General features: G+C 37.8%; 1 protein-coding gene across 4 annotated transcripts in view; it reads right to left on the reverse strand.

Annotated features, from left to right (window-relative positions):
- Pkib (protein kinase (cAMP-dependent, catalytic) inhibitor beta) overlaps nucleotides 1-14,972 on the reverse strand; it is a 96,467-nt gene extending 81,495 nt beyond the window's left edge. For 3 of the 4 annotated variants that reach the window (XM_013035121.1, XM_013035118.1, XM_013035120.1), the window contains exon 1: nucleotides 14,816-14,972. The gene's annotated coding sequence lies outside the window, so the exon portion shown is untranslated. Of the gene's footprint in view, nucleotides 1-12,854; nucleotides 12,929-14,815 lie in introns of all 4 variants that reach the window. The other variant, XM_013035119.1, reaches the window with a different exon arrangement.
- Nucleotides 14,973-20,417: the final 5,445 nt, after the last annotated feature.

The following is a 20,417-nucleotide window of genomic DNA, read 5'->3' on the forward strand; positions in this document are numbered from 1 at the left end:
AGAGGGAGGGAGGGAGGGAGGGAGGGAGGGAAGAGAAAGAGAGAAAGAAAGAAAAAGGAAGGAAGGAAGGAAGGAAAAGGAAAGAGAGAAAGAGAAAGAGAGATAAAGTAAATAGGTAGGAGGGAATGAAAGGAAAAGGGGAAAGGAGGAAGGGAGGAAAAGAGAGAAGATTGGAGAAAGAAAAACAGAAGGAGAGAGAAAGGTAACCTACTTCAGGCATTTCTAGTCAGGCCCTTTACTTCTTATCTATGGTTAAACACATGCTTACATCATCAACTTCAACATCCCACACAGTTCCACACCCTAAAATTCAACACATCTAAAATTAGCCATAATTTTCCATTCACATCTGATTTATACCTTAGAAGACAAACACATAACAAATCTTAGAACACCTTCAAAACCTAAGTACAGCCTTGCCACATTGTCCCCAGTGTTCCTTACCTCTCAGAGGCATTTCGCAAAGGCACATGGGCGTTCAGCCAGTATATCACAGCACAGATAAAATTCCATTACTCTCATGATTCAAGACCTTCTATCAAGTTTAAGAATTTTTTAGCATGCTATGAAATCCTAAAAGCAGGATTTTGCCTTCGTTATAAGAGCTGACTAGTTCTAACGTGTTACTTTCATGTGCATTTCCTGTGAAACTTTCAGACATGTCTGCTGCTGTCTTGTGGAATGCACACTCCATTCTGATGAATGCTTCACAGTTCTGAAACACATCAGGCATGTCTATGCTCTTTCCTCTTCTCAAGATACATCCCTTTGCCTTACAAACTATTGGTTATCCTTCAGACCTGGCAATAATGTCACCTCCTTTGAGCATCTATCCTTGATTTTATGATTACTTATAAACATACCTCAGCATGCTCATACTTAATTCATCTTGCTATGATGACTTGATTCACATTGCTTTCCAGCTATTAATCCATCTGCCGTTAAGCCTTTGGTCTTCAAGAACCATATTCTATGTGACTTGATCTCCCTTGGACCTGGCTCATTCCTTAACACTAAGGAGATGGTAAACTAAAATCAGTGAACAACAATTTAACCTAAGGCAGATTGTAAACTGCACAAGGATTTAGTTTCTTTTCATTTTTAACCTCATTTATGTTCTAAGTGACAGCACCTAGCAAGAATGGGAAAGTAAGTAATTCATTCAAAACTGAAAGTAAAATTCAATCTCCTTAATCTTGGCCTGGTTTTCTTAGTAAAACATAATGAGTCACTATAGTGTAAACAACCAAATATTCCCATAGTGATTTAATTCATTCAGTAAAAAGGCTAAAATAATGAGATTGACTATATTCCAACCCCTAGCCCTCTTTTTTTGGTGGTGCTGGGAATTCACCACTGAACTGCAACCGCAGCCCACATTCCTTTTATGATAACATAAAATTCATAATAACATAAAACCCAAGGGAGCTACATATTCAGATAATGACCAAACACTGACCTGAATCACTTGCAAGGAGGACTATTTCCCATTTCAATCAGCAGCTCTTAAAACAAATTTTGTAAACATAGTTTATTCAGTAATATTTTTTGCAGCTAGAGTAGGGAAAGTAGAATAAAAAATTAATTTACAGCTAACCAAAAAGAACTTATCATAATTTAAAACCTGTTAAAAATTCAAAACACAGAATTTCCTCAACATCTGTCTCCCGCAAAGAGCTAATAGAAAAATTAAATTAGAACAGGAGCCAATAGAGCATAAAAGACCATGAATATATTAGCCAAGGGTAATTCCACAAAGCCACTCAACCCTTTCTCTCACCACCTCAGAAGCTATAGAGTCATAGAAGCCTCCATTTTCATGCTTTTTCCCTGCATTTGCTTAAACAATCTTGTTAATAAATATTTTCATATTAGACTTAATCTGATTGTCTATGTTAAATCAATCTACACAAGTTCTTATCAGTGGAAATCTGAATTATGATCCTGTCCATGTTAAGAAACCTGGAGAGATGGGGCTGGGAAGGTGGCTCAGTGGTAGAGCGCTTGCCTTGCATGCATGAGGCCCTGGGTTCAATTCCTCAGCACCACCATAAGCAAAAAGAAAAAAGCCGGAAGTGGCACTGTGGCTCAAGTGGTAGAGTACTAGCCTTGAGTTGAAGAGCTGAGGGACAGCACCCAGGCCCAGAGTTCAGGCCCCACGACTAGCCTCCCCCCCCAAAAAAAAAGAAAAAGAAACCTGGAGAGAATTCTTAGTCTGTTCTGAGCTATGGATTCCATTTACTAGTACTAATAAGGTCATCTTTCTCCAACTGGAAAGACATTAGTGTTGGAAATACATGACTGCCAGACAGTAATAACTACTACATGATAAAATTTGGGTTTCATATCTAAAATATACCTGGAACACAAAGAACTAAATCCCCACAACAAATCCTCAAAGAAACAACTGCCTGACAAATAAGTGGGCTAAAGACTTACAGAGAAACTTCTCTGAAGAGAAAAGAAGGATGGCTAATACACAAGAAGAAATGCTCAACCTCTCTAGCCATAAAAGAAATGCAAATCAAAACAACACTGAGATACCACTTGTTCAACCACTTTGGAAAGTAGTATGGAGGTTCCTCAAAAGACTCCACATAGAGCTGCCCTATGACCCAGCAATCCCACTTTTGGGCATTTACCCAAATGATCATAAACAAGACCATACTAAAGCTACCAGCACAATTATGTTTATCACAGCATTATTTACCATAGCTAAGATATGGAACCAACCCAGATGCCCCTCAGTAAATGAATGGATCAAGAAAATGTAGTATATATACACAATGGAATTCTATGCCTCCATCAGAAAGAATGACATTGCCCCATTTGTTAGGAAATGGAAAGACTTGGAAAATTTATATTAAGTGAAGTAAGCCAGACCCAAAGAAACTAGTATGTCTGAGGCAAGCAGAAATGGTCATAAGATGATGTTAGGCAAAATGAACCCCAAGATAAGGACTCAAGTGGTTTTCCTTTCTTGCTATTGTTTCTAACATATTTATAAGGTAATTGTTTTGTTGCTTTGTATGTCCCTCCTCCATGGTATAACCCCTGTTTTTACTGTATTTGATATTGGTATAATTTGGGGAGGGGAAGGGAAAAAACAAATTGTTTAAATAGGGATACAGGTGGACCCATTGCAACAATGAGATGTACAAGACATTATGTCGAAAACTGAACTTTACAACTTTGGTGGTGAGGGAAATGTAGTTGTGGAGATGGGAGGAAAGGGATGGTAGGGGAAAAACAAAGGAGGAGGCAACAATGCTTGATAAGAAATTTACTCATTACCTTGCTCAAATAACTGTAACCCCACTGTATGGTATTTTCACAATAAAAACTTATTAATAAAAAATAAATAAATAAAATTTGGATATGTAGACAATATACTTGGCAGAGTGTATCTGAAAATATGATTTACACATTAAAATACTAGATACCATTGTTGTGTTTAAACTCAGGAAGTGCTACACTACTTAAACATACCATTACTTGTTTACATTGCAGCATAATCATAACATCTTTTTTTAAGTAAATACTTTTTTCTCTCCAGTATTAATCTTAAATCTGCAGGTAACTTTCAGAACCAGTTTAACCATATATCGGCAGTCTTTTATTTTCCTCCTGTGTAGTACTAGGGTCTCGAGCTTGCAAAGTAAGCACTCTACCACTTGAATCACATGCCAGCAAGTTTATTTATTTAATTTTTGAGATAAGGTATTGCAAACTTTGCCTGGACTAGACTCAAAGGCTTTGTTTGAATCTACCTGCCTCCAAGTGGTTGATATTATAAGTATGTTCTCCCATGCCTGGAAAGACAACTTTTAAGATAAAAATAATAGTCACAAGTAGGGGAAATACTGTAAGTGATAGGAAAAGTACTGATTCTTAGATGATCATTAATCACCACAACACCACAACAAAGCAACCAGAAAATAGTAGTATCAGTCTGCTAGAAATAAACTAAAAAAGCAAAAAGATAAGCAACTTCTGTAAATAATACAGTGAGTGATCATGCTTTGTTTTTTTTCTTTATATACTCAACAGCCCCTTGACAATAACAGTTTGTACAATCAGCAGTAAATTAATCTTTTATTACTAAACTGGTTCTGCTTATGAGTATCATATTCTTTTAATATCTATAGATAGATAGATAGCTCTGATAGCTACAAATTTAAAGTCTTCATCTAGAATTTAAGGCCAGAACTATAGCCTTAATCTATCTTTCACTCTTTTTTTAAATAATATTTTATTGTAAAGGTGATGTACAGAGGGGTTACAGTTACATAAGTAAGTTACATAAGGACAATGTACTTATGTACATTCTTTGTCAAACAGTGTTACCCCTTCCCTCATTTTCTCCCACTTTCTATCCCCCGCACCCAACTCCTCTTTTTCCCAAGTTGTAAAGTTCATTTGCATATAATGTCTTGTGAGTATCACTGTCTAATTGGTTCATCCTTTGTCCTTTGTCTCACCATTTTGCTGTTCCCCTTTCCTTCCCCAAATCATATATATATATAATACAGAGTACCAACATCCAAAACAGTGATAACAGAGGATAAAGTAAAGGGAAAAATAAGAAAGAAAAAATAAATAACTTCACACAGTACATTAAAAACCAACAACTCTTCTTTCCATATCTTGGAGTTCATTTTAAATAGCATCATTTTATATGGTCCTATGTACATAGCTATTGAGCTATTGTGATCCTCTGCTAGGACTAACCTAGACATATACTAATTTTTACAAATGAGCGAAACCATGGACCTATGTTTCTTTGAGTCCAGCTTACTTAATATGATTTTTTTCAAAGTCTTTCTATATCCTTCTGGATGGGGAAACGTCATTTTTTCTAAAGGAAGCATAGAATTCCATTATGTATATATACCATATTTTCTTGATCCACTTATCACTAAGGGGCATTTGGGTTGGTTCCATATCTTAGCTATGCTAAATAACGCTGAAGTGAACATAGTTGTGCTGGTAGCTTTAGTGTGGCCTTGTTTGTAATGATTTGGGTAAATGCCCAGGATTGGGATTGCTGGATCATAGGGGGACTCTATGTTTACTCTATACTGCTTTCCAGTTTACATTCCCACCAACAGTGTCATAGCATTCCCTTTTGGCCACATCCCTTCTGTTGTTATTTGTTTTCTTGATAGTGACCATTCTAACTGGGGCGAAGTGGAATCTCAATGTAGTTTTGATTTGCATTTATTTTTATGGCCAGAGATGTTGAACCAGAGGGATTCACCACCAAATTCTATAAGGCCTTCAAATGAGAATTCACTCCAATACTCTTTAAACTCATCAACGAAATTGAAAGTCACTACCAAACTCCTTCTATAAGGCCAGCATAACCCTCATCCCAAAAATAAACAAGGACCAATCAAAGAAAGAGCATTATAGATCCATTTCTTTAATGAACATCGTTGCAAAACTTCTCAGTAAAATTCTGGCCAACTGACTTCAACAACTAATCGAAAAACTCATATACTATCATCAAGCAGGATTCATTAGGAATGCAAATCTGATTCAATATATACAAGCCAATTAATATAATTAAACACATCAATAGGAGCAAGGATAAGAATGACATGATCATCTCAGTAGATATGGAAAAAGCATTTGACAAGATACAACACTCCTTTATGATGAAAGCTTGGGAGAAACTAAGAATCCATGGAATATTCCTCAACATAATAAAGGTTGTATATGACAAGCCTACAGTTAGCGTTATACTTAATAGTGGAAAGTTAAAACTATTTCCTCTAAAATCAGTAACAAAACAATGATGTCTGCTCTCTCAACTCCTCATCATTATAGTGTTGGAATTCGTAGCCAGAGCAATAAGGCAAGAGACAAACATAAAGGGGATCCAAAGAGGCAAAGAGTAAAACTCTCCCTCTTTGCAGATGACATGGTCCTGTATTTAAAGAACCCCTTAGAATCCTTTCCCAAGTTACTTAAGCTGATCCAAAACTCTGTAAAAGTAGCAGGGTATAAAATTATCCCACAAAAATCAGTATCTTTACTCTATGCCAACAACAAGAAAAGGGAGGCTGAAATCTGAGAAGCAATAGCCTCAAAAATAAAATACTTAGGAATTAACATTTTACTCTTTATCTCCTCCAAGTCCTTACATTCTTCACAGCTCTGTCCTTTTCTTTCCTGTAGTTGTACTTCTGCTGTTACTGCTCTGCCTTTCAAGAATACTCACTGAAATTCTCCTGACATCTAAGAACCATCCCAACCAGCACATCCTCCATGCAGTCTTTCTGATTAACCTCAAAGCTAATTTTGTTTTTCAAAAACCTTACCACACTTTCTGTTTCCTCTACAGGACCTACTGCACTCTGCCTCAAAAGACAGCTGTATGCGTTATCTTCTCTCACCTCCCCACACAGACAGAAGTCTAAATGTACTACAGGAAAGATGGAGTCTCACTCATTCCTGTTCTACAGCACTTTATCACCAAACAACATCAGCAGCAGAAACAAAAAAAGAAAAGCCCTGAATGCAGGAGGATTTTTTAATAGACATTTGCTTGTTGGAATTCAGTTATGTTTTCATCTCAAGTATGAAAAGTTACAGCATTCTGTAAAAACTTACATAAAATATCTATCATTAGCCATTATATATAGCATCAAAATTTGTAATTATAAGCCAGGTGCCACTGGCTCATGCCTATAATCCTAGCTACTCAGGAGGCTGAGATCTGAGGATTGAAGCTGAAAGCCACCCAGGGCAGGAAAAGTCCATGAAACTCTTACTTGAATAAACCACTAACAAAACCGGAAGTGGCACTGTAGCTCAAGTGGTAGAGTGCTAGACTTGAGCTGAAGAGCTGAGGGACAGAGCCCATACCCAGAGTTCAAGCCCCACAACTGACCAAAAAAATGTAATTATAGATGCTATTTAGAATAATATATGCACCTGTTTATATATATATATATATGCATTATAGATAAATAAAAAGATAGACAGATGAAGAACTGAAATCACTTCCTTCATAGTGGTGAAAATATGCTGAGAAAAAAATCCTAAATCTCAAGAAATAGATTCTCAGAGGCACATGACTAAAAGATGAGTTAGTTTCACATAAAGCTTTTTTAATTTCTGGCTTTAGGGATATTTTCCCTAAAATTGTTTTCAAAACACATGTTTATATATTTTCTCAAATGTTAATTGCAAATCATATGGGAAAAAGGTTCCCTCTTTATTACTTATTTCTCTTCAAAATAATATATAAATATTTAAATGGTGTGAATTTAAAATAAAATCAATTAATAATTAAGGAGAAATATGATAAATGATATTTATCTAAACAAATTATACTTCTTTTTCAACTTAAATGACAAAGAATACAGCCAAGAATCAAGATATTAAAAATACTGGTCTTCAGTCCAATAAATCTTATCAAGACATATATTCTAAGAATGCTCACAGTTTTTCCACCTAAGACTGTCCTACAACCTTAATCAGAGCCAATATATGCTTCTACTTTATTTAAACCATCTGTCACCAGTTTGGAGGATGGAAACAAATATTCCCTTTGGAAGCATTCCCTCCTCTATTCTCACTCCATTAGATCCAGTTATTTTAAAAAATGGCATTGAGACCAGATCTGACAAATTAATTTCAAATGCAGGTAAACACAGTGGTTGATGACTCTTGCCTGCCACAAGCTTATTACATTTCCCTGTCGCAGAAATTGCATCAAGCATGGGCTTCTGATACATGTTGGTCCATCTAGCAACTGCTACTGAAGACATACACTTTCCTTTAAATTTGTACTTGAGAAGTTAGTTCTAGAATGGTTCCATATCAATTTTGTTATTGAACAGAGGTTGAGAACAAAACCAAGTTAAGAAGAGCAGATTCAAGAAGTAGAAAGAACTAGGTTCTGAAAAACCCTGCTCTGACTGAAAGCTGGCATATCAATGACATAAATCTAAATTTTTCCTCCTTTCTCCTTCTGTCAATTCGATGTGGATTTTCTATCATGGATTGCTAGGATATTCTTTCTTTAAATATGCTCAATGCTCTCAGTTTCTCAATGTACAAAATGAAAGGGTATAGAAAGAGGATATAGATACAACCTACCGAAGACAAAAAATAGCATAACAAAACAAAACAACAGCACTTAAATGTAAAGGCCCCTACAAATGGCATATAAAAAGTAAATTTAAAATTTCAAAAGTGGCTGGTGTTTAAGTCAATTCCTTATTCCACATAGCATCATGGGAAGTGCTTTCGTCCCTGGAAAAACCAATATATTTGGTCATGATATTTGGTATCATAAGGACTATTCCTGGATCATGAAAGATTCAAGTGGTGGGGATGTTTTGAGGTTGGTTGGGTTGGTAGAAGAGAATATGGCGAGGGACTAGCCAGACGCACACAGAATTCTTAAGTTCTCCTTTGACTTGTGCTGATAGAAACCACAGGGAGACAGCTTCCTCCAAGCAGCAAACAGAGTTAAAAACAGAAAGGTTAAAGAAGTAGTTACTCAAATAAAGCCAAACACAAGGGTAGGGATAAATCTTTAGACTGTTGTATAACAAAAATAAAAACTGTAATAAAACCATGTCACTATGTACAGAGTTGCAAATTTTGAGAGTTCAGAAAATGAAGAATATTGACTAGGTTAATCAACTCAAGGGATGACTACAGAAATTATAGGATAAGGTCAATATTACTGGAGTTATGGAGGTCCAAGGGTTGAGAAGCTGGGATCGTTGATATATACATCAATTGCCCAGATTGAGGACAGAGTGAGGGATAAGATTGTCAGAGGTGAAATGATTTCTCCAGGTAGGGGCAGGTGACAGGGATGTGTAATGATGGAAGATGCTATAATCAGATAGCTCAACAGGACAGAATCAGAACAAGAAGACAGAGGAATAATGTGTGTCCTTTTCCCTAATGAGATTTATAAAATGCAGAATAGTAAGCAATATTTAATATTCCATTTGGTTCAGAGGAAATAGAACACGCAAGAGAAAGTCAAATTCCAGGAGTAAGGAAAAGGGGAGATGACAAGAGAGTTTATTGTGACTGTACAGTTGCTCCAGAGGACATGATATGATGAATTTTTAATACAATTTTGTTATTATTAAGGTGTTGTTCAGAGAGGTTATAGTTTCCCTGCCCATATTTAAAGATGAATAAAAAGTAAAGATTGGTTCAGGGGAGAGGCAGCAAACAGTATGATGGTTTTAAATGAAAAAGAGAAAAGAATGATTAGACAAATCATAAAAACAAAGATCTGAATCATATGTTTCAAAGTTGATGGGAATTTAGAAACTATATATAATATGGACCTTGGCAAATTCCTTAAACATCTGAGGGAGATGTGCCAGTTCTAATCTGGGGAAATGTGTTCCTCACTTCATTTAAAACTTTCTCCGATCCCTCCCAAAGGCAAATGAATAAAAACTGCTGCCACTCTTCAACTATTATAGACTGTTCTCATCTCCACATTGTGGAATCCATATGGTACATATGAATGCAACCCCTAAAATGACTGGTTTTCTTCAATAGTGTAGGACTGTGAGAACAGCAGTAACAGTTCATGTGGCACCCAAGTTACCATGTTACCTTTTTCAATGATCTTTACAAACTGACATTGAGAAAGAGCACTCAGTGCATGCCACTCACAGCAATGACTTTTCATCACGTCTAGTGTGAGTAAAGGATCTGCCTATTTTCTTGGGTTCAATGATCGAAAGCCTTCCAACCTCGCTTCTCATATCAGCTCTGCTACTTTCAATGAAATGATTATGAATAGATATTCTCCTCCTCTACTTATTTGGAAAACAGAGACATAAATCAACTCCATAGGTTGAAGAGTAAATGAAATACATGAGAGCATCTAGTTTGTGGCACAGTGAATAGCAGTTTCCCTTTTTCTTTATCATAAATGTATTTCTACAGAAAGAAATAAAATAGCTACTCTCCCTTGCATTTGTTTCTATGACAATGCTCTTTCCAATTTCTCATGGGAACTCATTTCCTAGGTTTCTAGTTTCTACAAACTCTCTTCTCATTCTACATTCTTATCATAGGAGTCTCATCCTTACCTCTTACATGCTAATAACTAAATCAACTTCCACTAAGCTCCTCATACAACTGCTTCTTGGTTATTATGCTCTGACTTTTCCTTTACTTATTATCTTTCTTAATAACCACTATAATAGTGTCCTATGCCTGCTAAAATGAATTATGAAAAACGACGTGGCTTAATACAACAGGGAATTCCCTTTTGTTTTCCAGTCCATTCAGGAAGCCAGCAGTCCAAAATTAAGAAGTTGGCATGGTTGGATCCTTCTTTTAACCTCAGTAGAGGATCTATTTCATGCCTCATTCTCAGCTTCTGGTAATATCCACCAAATGTAATCAGTTAGGACTAGTTAGAATTGGTTATACTGGAGGAATCTCTTATTTTCAAAGAAGTTCTCGTTCTTACATTCTAGGAAGAGACAAAATTTGGGGAAGAGATAATCCAGTATACTCATCAGTATACTCTGCTCCCATTCTCAAATTGTCATGTTCATAAATAACACCAACTCACAATTTCAAAACAACAATCTGAGAAATATAACACACACTCTCTACTCTTCCTAATGTCACATGCCAGCTGTCATCATGCCCAGTTATTTTCAGGTCCTAATATTTCTAGAATCTATATGAGAACCCAAAAGCACTGGTCTTGGGCAGCAGTCCATTAAATGTCCTTCAAATCTTAACCCCCACAAGAGCATGTGTATTTGAAAGACATATCTACCTATGTTTTTTGTTTTGTCTAACTTTTCACTAATATAGTAAGTTCTGCTTTTGTACTGTAATGTGTGGTTTTCTGATGCACATCATTTTTCAGGGCTAGAGGAACTGAAAGGTGGAGTGATTTCTGTGGAAGCAGCGTCGGGTGCAACTTCTTATTTTGATTTGATAGACTCTTTACAAACCTTCAAAGTGTGAAAAAAAACCTATCATACCTATAATCTGGCTTTCTAATAGGTTTCAAGGCCTCTTTGGGAAAGGCAAACAAAAAGGCCTTATTTCAGTATTTTGCTGAGATTTAATATTATAACTGGCTCCAGAGGTCCATAATAAAAGTACTTATTTTCATTTTGAAAAATAAACAAACATAATGAACCAATATAATTGGCTGAGTTATAAGCCATCTTTTACACACACACACACACACACACACACACACACACTGATTTGGGAATGACATTTTCTTCTTGAGACATATTACCTCCGCTTATAGAAATTAGTCTAGATGTAAATCATATTGTGATTTTTAAAATATTAAATATGACATGTGAGCAGACTCTCTAGATTTCTATGGTTTTATTTCAGAATTACTACACTGAACCTCAATTTCTCCCTTGTTTTCATTCACCAAATGAAAACTTTTACTTAAGCATGTTGTAAGCATGCTGATTCTGTGGAGACAGGGTTTCTCTTTGATCTGCATAGCACGTCTTAGGGCTTATAAGGAAGTAGAGAATAGGAGAAGGAAGAGTCCAGGAAGGCATCAAGCTGCATTTATACTGTGTACCTGCTTTTCTGCTTCCTTCCTCCCCTCAGAAAACAACTTTTCAAGTTGCTGTGGCTCCATGTTACCTCAAAGTATCTACATTCCTTTGACCCTCTTCTCTGTCTGAGAAAGTCCATTTCTAATTCCTTGAGGATTCTAGGTGATTAATAGTGCTTCATCCTGCTTAGGAACATGTGCAAGTCCAAATTGCTTCATTCTTAGCTCTACATCTCTGAACTCTCTTCCCCAAGAAAGGACTCAACTCTTAGACACAGTTATGTTTTTAATATTAGGAGTTACTGAAGAATATGCATCTACTCTGCTTTGTAAAATTTATAGCATGTATCATATCTGCTATACATAGCATCAAACTGCTATCTGTCACTGAAAGCTGGTGTGAAGTATATTTTACTTGAGTAAAAAGTAACATGTTTGTTTTTCAACAACTATTTAAAAACGAAAAAAAGAATAATTAAATTTGGCTTTACAGGCATAATTGGGAGCTTGACCAAATTTTTAGGCAATGTTGTTAACTGATAATGATATCTGACGCCTACACAAAGCATATGAAAATATTCGAGACGAACGGGATCTAGAAGAGCAAGTGCTAATGGAGAAGTTTTAAAATAAGAAAGCTGCAACCCTGGATATATCCCTAATATATGATTTTTTATATATAAAGTCAAAACTGAACTTTGACCCTTAAGTCTACAAATCTATTAATAGGATATGATTAAATGCCCTTTATACAGGACCATGGTTAAAGAAAATATTTTATCATGGGATTTATTGTTTGTTTTGCTATTCAGAAAAGAATGTATTATTCCTAATTCCAACTTTTGCACTGAAGGAATGGAAAACCACTGTCAAGCCATTAAAACTGTGTCTCATCAACAACTTAAAATATAACTCTCAAATTGCTCACCATCTAATTTTCATGGAAACATAGTCTTGATTAAGCCTGATTCATTCTCATTTAGCATTAAAAAACCATTAGCAAGAAATATTACTGAAATTTATATGACTTTCTTTTAAAGTTGTTTGCTTTACTTGAATGCATAATTTGAAAGGAAGGAACATGTTTTCTTCCCCAATCCTTGCTCTACATACATTTGCAACCAATCATAGATGATACACTGGGAACCATTTATTCCCCTAGCATTTTCTACATTTTCCTAAACATGTGACTTATATCTAAAAAATCACTTTGCATTTTTTAGAAGTTATAAATTCATCGTATGATCAAGAAATTCCATGGCTAAGTAGTGACCCAAAAGAAATGAAAACATGAACTCACAGACACTCATGCAAAAGTTCTTGGCAGCATGATTCATAAGAGCCACACTTGAGAAGAATTCAAATCTCCACAAACTGGTGCATGGGAAAAATAAGGTAAGTCCATAGATTAGGAAATTATTTAGCAATTGAAAGGAATAAAATATTGATATTACAACGAACTACAAAAACATTACACTAAGTGAACAAATCCATAAGCAACATATGCTAGTCCATTTATTTGAATCATCTAGAAAAGACAATCTATAGAGATGTAAACAGATCAGTGGTTTCCTGAAGCTAGAGTGGGAACAGAGACATGAGAGAAAGAACAAAGTGATTTTAAAAAAATAACAAACACTAAAACTAGATTTTAGTAGTAGTTTAATTATAGTAGTTAAGCTACTATAATTCTATAACTCACTCGTAAGTTTCTAAAAATTCATTTGCCTTTAAGTAGTAATAAAAATTACTAGGAAAATTAAACTGATACACCAGTGATCTAAACATATGCTGACAATGACTTAAAGAAAAGCGAAAGGTCTTCAAATAAAAATGAAATTTGACCCATTTTTTAAAATATTCGGCATTAGCCTCTCATAACATGGTGGAAAAAAATTTGTATAGATAAGACCAGGCAATTACGAAAAAACTTTCTTCATTGTATTCGAAATTATACTTCTCTTCACACTTGAATGATTTGAACTTTCAGTACATTTTATTTTAGAAAATGGACCGTCTTGACATAAGTATTGGAAGTGTCTGACACACTAGTAGGAAACAACGATTTTAAAATTCTGTCCAAGAACATATGGCATCCATCCCAGGGCCTCCTGCGATGCTGATAGACACTCAGTTCCCATTTTAATAATGCAAACTCTGAGCTTTTTATATTCAAGTTCCTAGGTGTGGTACTGTCAGTAAGGGAGGTAAAGTGGGCAGACGGATTTTTTTATCTCAAAAGTACATAAAGAGAAACCCAACACTCAAGAGTAAGTTGAACCCAATACCCTGCCACTTTTGTTTGTTTCCAGCTTTTGTTTGTTTCAGGGTGAACATCTGTGTGCGTGTTCATCAGCCTCTCGTCTCCAGCTTCTACACCTGCAGACACCGGCTAATCATAACCACCTGCCAGGTCTTAGTTTACTCCGGGGTTTGTTTGAGTGTTTCCCATGTACCTATCCATTTCAGATGCCTGACTCTCTCTCCGTCCAAGTTCAGATGAGCTGCTTTCTCCTGGAGAAAGTTAGGACGATGGGATGAACCCTGCCATCTCAGCCTTACCGAGGAAGGGCCACGGGGGTCTGGGAAGCGGGCCAGGGCAGCGATCTCTGTCCTTTCCACCAGGAAGGCATCTCAGGACCTTCCACAAGAGGGCTGGAAGCAACAGTAGTCGCAGCAGCTAGGACCCGGGCCCTCTGCTTGGGTCTCTCAGCTGCCACCTTCCCCTTGGCCTCCCACTTTTGCTTTCAGGGTCTTAGGGCCAGGGAAACATCTAATCGCAGTAGGGGACCCCTGAGGTCATTGGTTGACTCACCCACCGATTTATCGAAGAATGGAGGGAAACCGGTAGGGTAAGGTGAGTTGGCCGAAGCCACAGGGCGAGATGCTGGCAGAGCCGGTTAGAACTCGGATCTCTGCCGATCCGGTGGCCGCCGGCTGCTGCCCGGGGCTTGGGAAAGGAAAACGACGTGGCCCTGCGGGCGCGAAGGGCAACTTGTAACCGGAGGTCACCGGGGGCCGCCTTTCGTGCCAAGTGGCCGAGCTCCGCGGTCAGGTCTGTCGACCGGAGCGCGCCCCTCCCACCCCCGAAGTGCCCGGGCTCGCGCTCTGACCAGGCTGTGGTCAACCGAGCAAAAGCGGACATCTGCTTTTGTGCCGGTCGGGCGGAAAAGGGGAAAGTTGCACGTAACCTCGTTTTCGATGGCTCGGTCGCCTCCGTCTCCCCCCCACCCCACCCCAGCCCACGAGGGGCTGGCTTACCCGCGGGCGCTCACAGATGCCGGCGGAGCCGGGGCCGGGGCCAGCCAGGTCGCTGCGCGCACAGCCTCGCCGCGCCCGGCTGGGATCTGGGGCTCCAGGCTCCCGCTCGCCTGTGCGGTGCGCGGGGATGCGGGGCGCGTCTGAGCTCCGGGGCTGAGGCTCCGCCAGGCAGAGGCAGCGACGCGGGGAGCGGGAGGGGGGCGGCCCGGCCCCGCCCCCGGAGCGCAGCGCGCCCTCCCTGCAAACTCGTCACCGCGGAGCTCACACCGCCCCCACCCACCCCACACCCCCGCTGGAGACCAGACCGCGCGTTTGTGCACTTGTCCCGCGTGCGCGTGGTTAGGCTAATCATCCGCGATCGTCCACCTGTGTCCCCCGCCTCTGCCACTCCAGGTTGCCCAGAGGTAACCGGGGAAGGGGGGGAAGTTAAGGAATTTTCTGGGTGTGACCATGGGAATCTCCTGACCTCTGACGACAAGCGCTGGTTTGGATCTCCTGGGTTTGTGGACACTCCAAGGATTTGTGTCCCCAAGTGTCGGTCCTAAGGTTGTCCTTACTATCTAATCGTGTTTGGAGAATTTAGGACTGCTCATAATTATCTGCTCCTGTAATCAGTGTGTGTGTGTGTGTGTGTGTGTGTGTGTGTGTTCCACAGATTATTTTGACAGACTGGGACCATGTATGCAAAGCAGACTAGTTTTTAGCCAAACAAAAGCAAAAATCAGCGTGTATCGAGTTTCAGTCTCTGATACGAAAGAAAATAAAGTCATTAAAGTCATGGGTGGTACTAGGGTTTGAACCAAGGGACACAGCAAGTACTGTCGCTTGATACCACCAACCCTTTTGCTTTAGGTTATTTTCCCCAACAGGCTCTTGCAGTTTTCCAGCTGGTGCACACACAACCATCCTCCTAACTATACCTCCTTAAAAGCCAGAGGATCCGGTGGTTCACATCTCTAATGACAGCTACTCCAGAGCCTGAGCTAAGGAATATTGTGGATTAGAACAATCAGGGTTAAAAGTTAGTGAGACTCCATCTCAACTACCAAGCTTGAAATACGGGTTAAGGTCTACTAGGATCCCACCTAGTAAGAAGTGGTTGCTAAGAGGGTCTCAAAGTCCAAGGCAAAGACTCAAGACCCTGCCTGGAAAATAACTAAGAGCACACAATGGCTAGGGGTGTGGGCTCGAGAGATCTGCTAGCGCTGTTTTAAACCCCAGTATCTCCAAACAAAAGAAAACAATCAAGAAGAGAAAAAGCCATAGGCAAAAGATGTCAATGCTACTAGAAAATGAAAATGAGTGAAAGGGTACTTCTCTGCCATGTCTATTTTTATTTTTTATTCTGAAGATTGAACCCAGAGCGCCTTAGCAAGCACTTTACCACTTGAGATATTCCGCCAGCCCTTTTGTTTTTGAAACAGGGTCCTATTTACCTTGGGCTTTTGGTCTTTCAAGTAGTTAAAATTATAGACATGTTCTACCATGCAGTTTCTTCTCTGCTTTTAGAGGAGTTAGTTTCCCCTTAAAGTTCTGGTATCTCCTCTGATTTCCTGAAAGTTGAGGTTTCTGCTCAGTTTTCTTGATACTAATCTGCTCATTTTTATACTGCCTGTGGTCTCCTGGACCTCAGGGACTGCCCGAGATATATGCTAGTTCTCTACTAATATCAAATTTCCTCTCATGCAAATCTATATGAAGCATGCAAATAAAATAAAAGTCAAGGCTCAATTTAAAGTATCTATAAATGATACTCAAATCAGACTTTTAATTCAATATCCATAACTACACAATGTGGTCATAATTATCTCTATTTGCAGATAATAAACTGAGACTCAGTATGGCTAGATCATTTGAATAAAGTTAAGCAGGATAAATCCAAGCCAGTTTTGGGTCCACATTTATCTGCTCTGTCTGCTCACATGACCAACTCCATCTCTTCAATTCTGTGAGATTACAGGAATAGGCCTGGGTCCCTTTGATTGCACTGGGACCTGGAAACTATTGAAACACTGATGGGAGACACTGGTAATGGTGCTCACCTCATTTCTTTCCTCTTCCTCAGAGTTTGTTTCCCAACACTGCGTAGTGTTGAATAAATCTCTGAAAAACATTGACCCAATTATTTGTTTTGGTAGATGTCTTAGGGAAGAGGTCAACTATAGGAAAAGTCCATGTGGTTTGGTTTGGTTTTGTTGTTTATTTGCTTCTTATACAGTATCCTTTTAAGTATGTTGGTTGTTGGAGTCTTGTGGCTACAACTCAGGGCCTTGAGTTGTCATTCAGCTATTTCTCTCACAGCTAATGTTCTACCTTTGGAGCTAGGCCTCTGTTTCCACCTTGTTTGTTGGTAAATTGGAGATCCGAGACTCACAGATTTATCAGCCCATGCTGATTCTGAACCGCAGTCCTCAGATCTGAACCTCCTGAGTAACTAGGATTATAGGTGTGAGCTACTCATGCCAAGCTAAGTGTAGCAGGTTTTTTTAGTTTTTGTTTTCCTAGAAATATTTTTCCACAAAATAGTATATTCACCGCACATAATACACATTTGATAAATGCTTCAGAGTGCATATTTATTTGGAGGATTTTTGTGGATGGTATTATTCTGAGATAATCAGTTCTGTTTGTTTTATTCCTGACAACTTCTGGGGCTTTAACACTTTATGTCTAAACTTTCATATAAAGTCACAATAGTATTGACATTCCTATAAAAATTAAGCAAAGATTTACATTAGATTTCAACAAAGGCAGTATTAACTAGGACTACATTCCTCTCAAGGAGAGGAATGAATAAAAATATTTCTCATTTCAGTGTTGGTAAACTTCAGCTTTCACTTCATGACTTCACATTAACTTAACTTACCCAAGTTATTGATAAGCATGACTATTTTCTGAAAACCTTTTCTACATTATTTATTTATAAACAGCTTGTGCAAATTTCTGCTATGAAGAAACATAGAATCATACAAACCTACCGAAGCCAAGTCTTTTCCCACTCTCCCCATCCCCCTATCTGGATGTCCACAGATACACATTAGCTTGGTACTACACATCTTTAGTACTGAGGTGGGGTCCTCCTATGTTACTCAAGCTGCCCTTGGATTTGTGATTCCCCTTTTGTAAATCATTGGGACTACAGGTAGGGCTGCCATGTTTGGCTTAAGAACTAAATTTAATATTCGACCTCAAGAAATGAAGCCAAAGGGTTGTATGTATTTATTTCACTTCCCTTATGCATAAAAACAATTTAACAACCTTATAATTTAACAATCTTATTTGACCTCAATACCTTAACTATGGGAAATATCAGAAAAAAAGGGATCTCCAAACACTCATAGATATCAAATAGTAACCACACCTACTTCAAATATCAGAGTTCTGAATGCTTTTGTTATATGAGTTCTCCAAATCCATAAAATTGACATGTGATACCGTCAGGCCCAAAAACTAGTGAGTCACAGTCTGTACTTAACAAGATCTCCAAGAGATTTGTGTAAAGTAATATTAACATTTTAAAAGTGCGGTTAAACATTCATCCTTACAGTGGTTAATATTTTTGATGTTTTACCGTGGAGAAACTTCCTTCCTGAGATTAAGAAGGGTAATCCTTTCATCAATAAACAATAATCCTACTGTTTAGGTTAATCTGATTTCTGTGATAAACAGCACAATTTATAGTCAACGTTTTGGGTAAGAAAGATAGAATATAAAGTCATTCAGAAAAGGAAGAATCTTTCCTGAAAATGAGTCCCAGATCACTTGACTCTGAATTATCAAGCACTGTCATAAATAATATTAAAAATGTGGGCTGTGATGTGGCTCAAGTGGCAGTGTTTGTCTAGAAGGGCAAGGATTTGAGTTCAAACCCAGTAGAGCCAAGAAAAAAGCAACTCTGACATGATTTTTTTCAGTAGTTATAATTTTCCAGAATATATTCAAGCACCTAATGTGAAACTCAAATCAGTCAGATATTACTATTGTCATGGAAGGTTGGATACAGTTATTTAAAATCCATCAAAACAGAACATTTGATCAAGAAGTAATGCTGATACAGGTGGACCCATTGCAACAATGAAATGTACAAGTTGTTATGTCCAAACCGAACTTTACAACTTTGGTGGAGATGGGGAAGCGGGGAGGATTGGGGAGAGCGAGGGGAGGATGGGAAGGGATGGGAAGGGAAACAAAGGAGGAGGCTACAATGCTTGATAAGAAATGTACTCGTTATCTTGCCCATGTAATTGTAACCCCTCTGTACAGTATTTTCACAATTAAAAAAAAAAAAGAAGTAATGCTGACCAAACCGGCTACAGTTGCATTAAACAGGAAGTTATCTACAAAAGGAAATTGTAGAATTCATTATTTACTCTCCATATAAAAGCTTCCAAGGGAAAATCCTTGTTGAATTATTTTTATGCATAAGGGAATGAAATAAATACATTTATTAAGATTGATTATTAAATTTGGTTCTTAAGCTAAACATAGTGAACCTATCTGTAGTCCCAATGACTTAGAAGAAGATGATCACCTGGGGCCAGAAATTCAAGGACAGCCCAAGTAACATAGCATGACCCCATCTCTCTCTCTCTCTCTCTCTCTCACATACACACACACACACACACACACAAGAAATGGAAGAAAATACAGGAAATTAAATTAAAAAGGGGAAACAAAACAGATTGTACAAGTTAGCCTTTCATTACTAGGTACAGAAATCCACTTAAGGATATTAATAATCAAATAGTTCATTGTGCTCTTTAAAACTTTTTATATAGATTATCACTTTGAACCATACATTATTAGAAGGGTACATCTCTATAATGGAGAAAGATGATCAAATTTGGTTCTGTGTCATGTAATTTAACTAGTCATTGGTTAAAGTGTATTTTATAAGAATTACTCATACCAATAATGAAATTGTTATGAGGAATAATATAGTTTGGTAATTTCTACAAGCAGAACCATATACTAGCATCGTGTTATATATTAATAAATTGATTATTGATGAAAATGTGGTCACATTTTACTATCTTCTATGACTTTTTTTTCATTTTTCATTTTCTTTTTCTGGTAACAGTTATCCATCATGGACTTATTTATAGCATCTGCTTTATGAGACATAAACTGAATTAGAATGACAATTTCTCCCCCTGCTCCTAGCCCAATGTAATGTCATAATAGGGACATAGTAACCTTTTGTTAGGTAATATGCTTTAAAAACCTTTTCTTATATTATTCAAATAGTAGCTAAAATCTATTTTGGCCAATACAAATATGGGTCTAAAATTAAATCACTGTTAAAGACACCTTCTTCAACTGTTCATCCCACAATCCTATAAGTAACTGCCTATCACAATTTAAATTGTTTATGTCCTGTTCTTTGTTAAGACTTTTATATACAGATCACATGTATGCAGAAATATTGCACTTAGCCTAGTGTGTGACGCACTATGAGATTCTAAGGCCTTCATTGTTTTCATTGTTTATCATATGATGACTTGGAATTCTATGGGTGTTGCCAAATTTTTTCTTTGGTACTTCTCGTAATATTGCTGATACTGCCACTCTTTGTAACTGGTACACAGTATTTCAATGGACA

Source organism: Dipodomys ordii, unplaced genomic scaffold (assembly GCF_000151885.1).
Source record: "Dipodomys ordii isolate 6190 unplaced genomic scaffold, Dord_2.0 Scaffold204, whole genome shotgun sequence".
Taxonomy (NCBI): Eukaryota; Metazoa; Chordata; class Mammalia; order Rodentia; family Heteromyidae; genus Dipodomys; species Dipodomys ordii.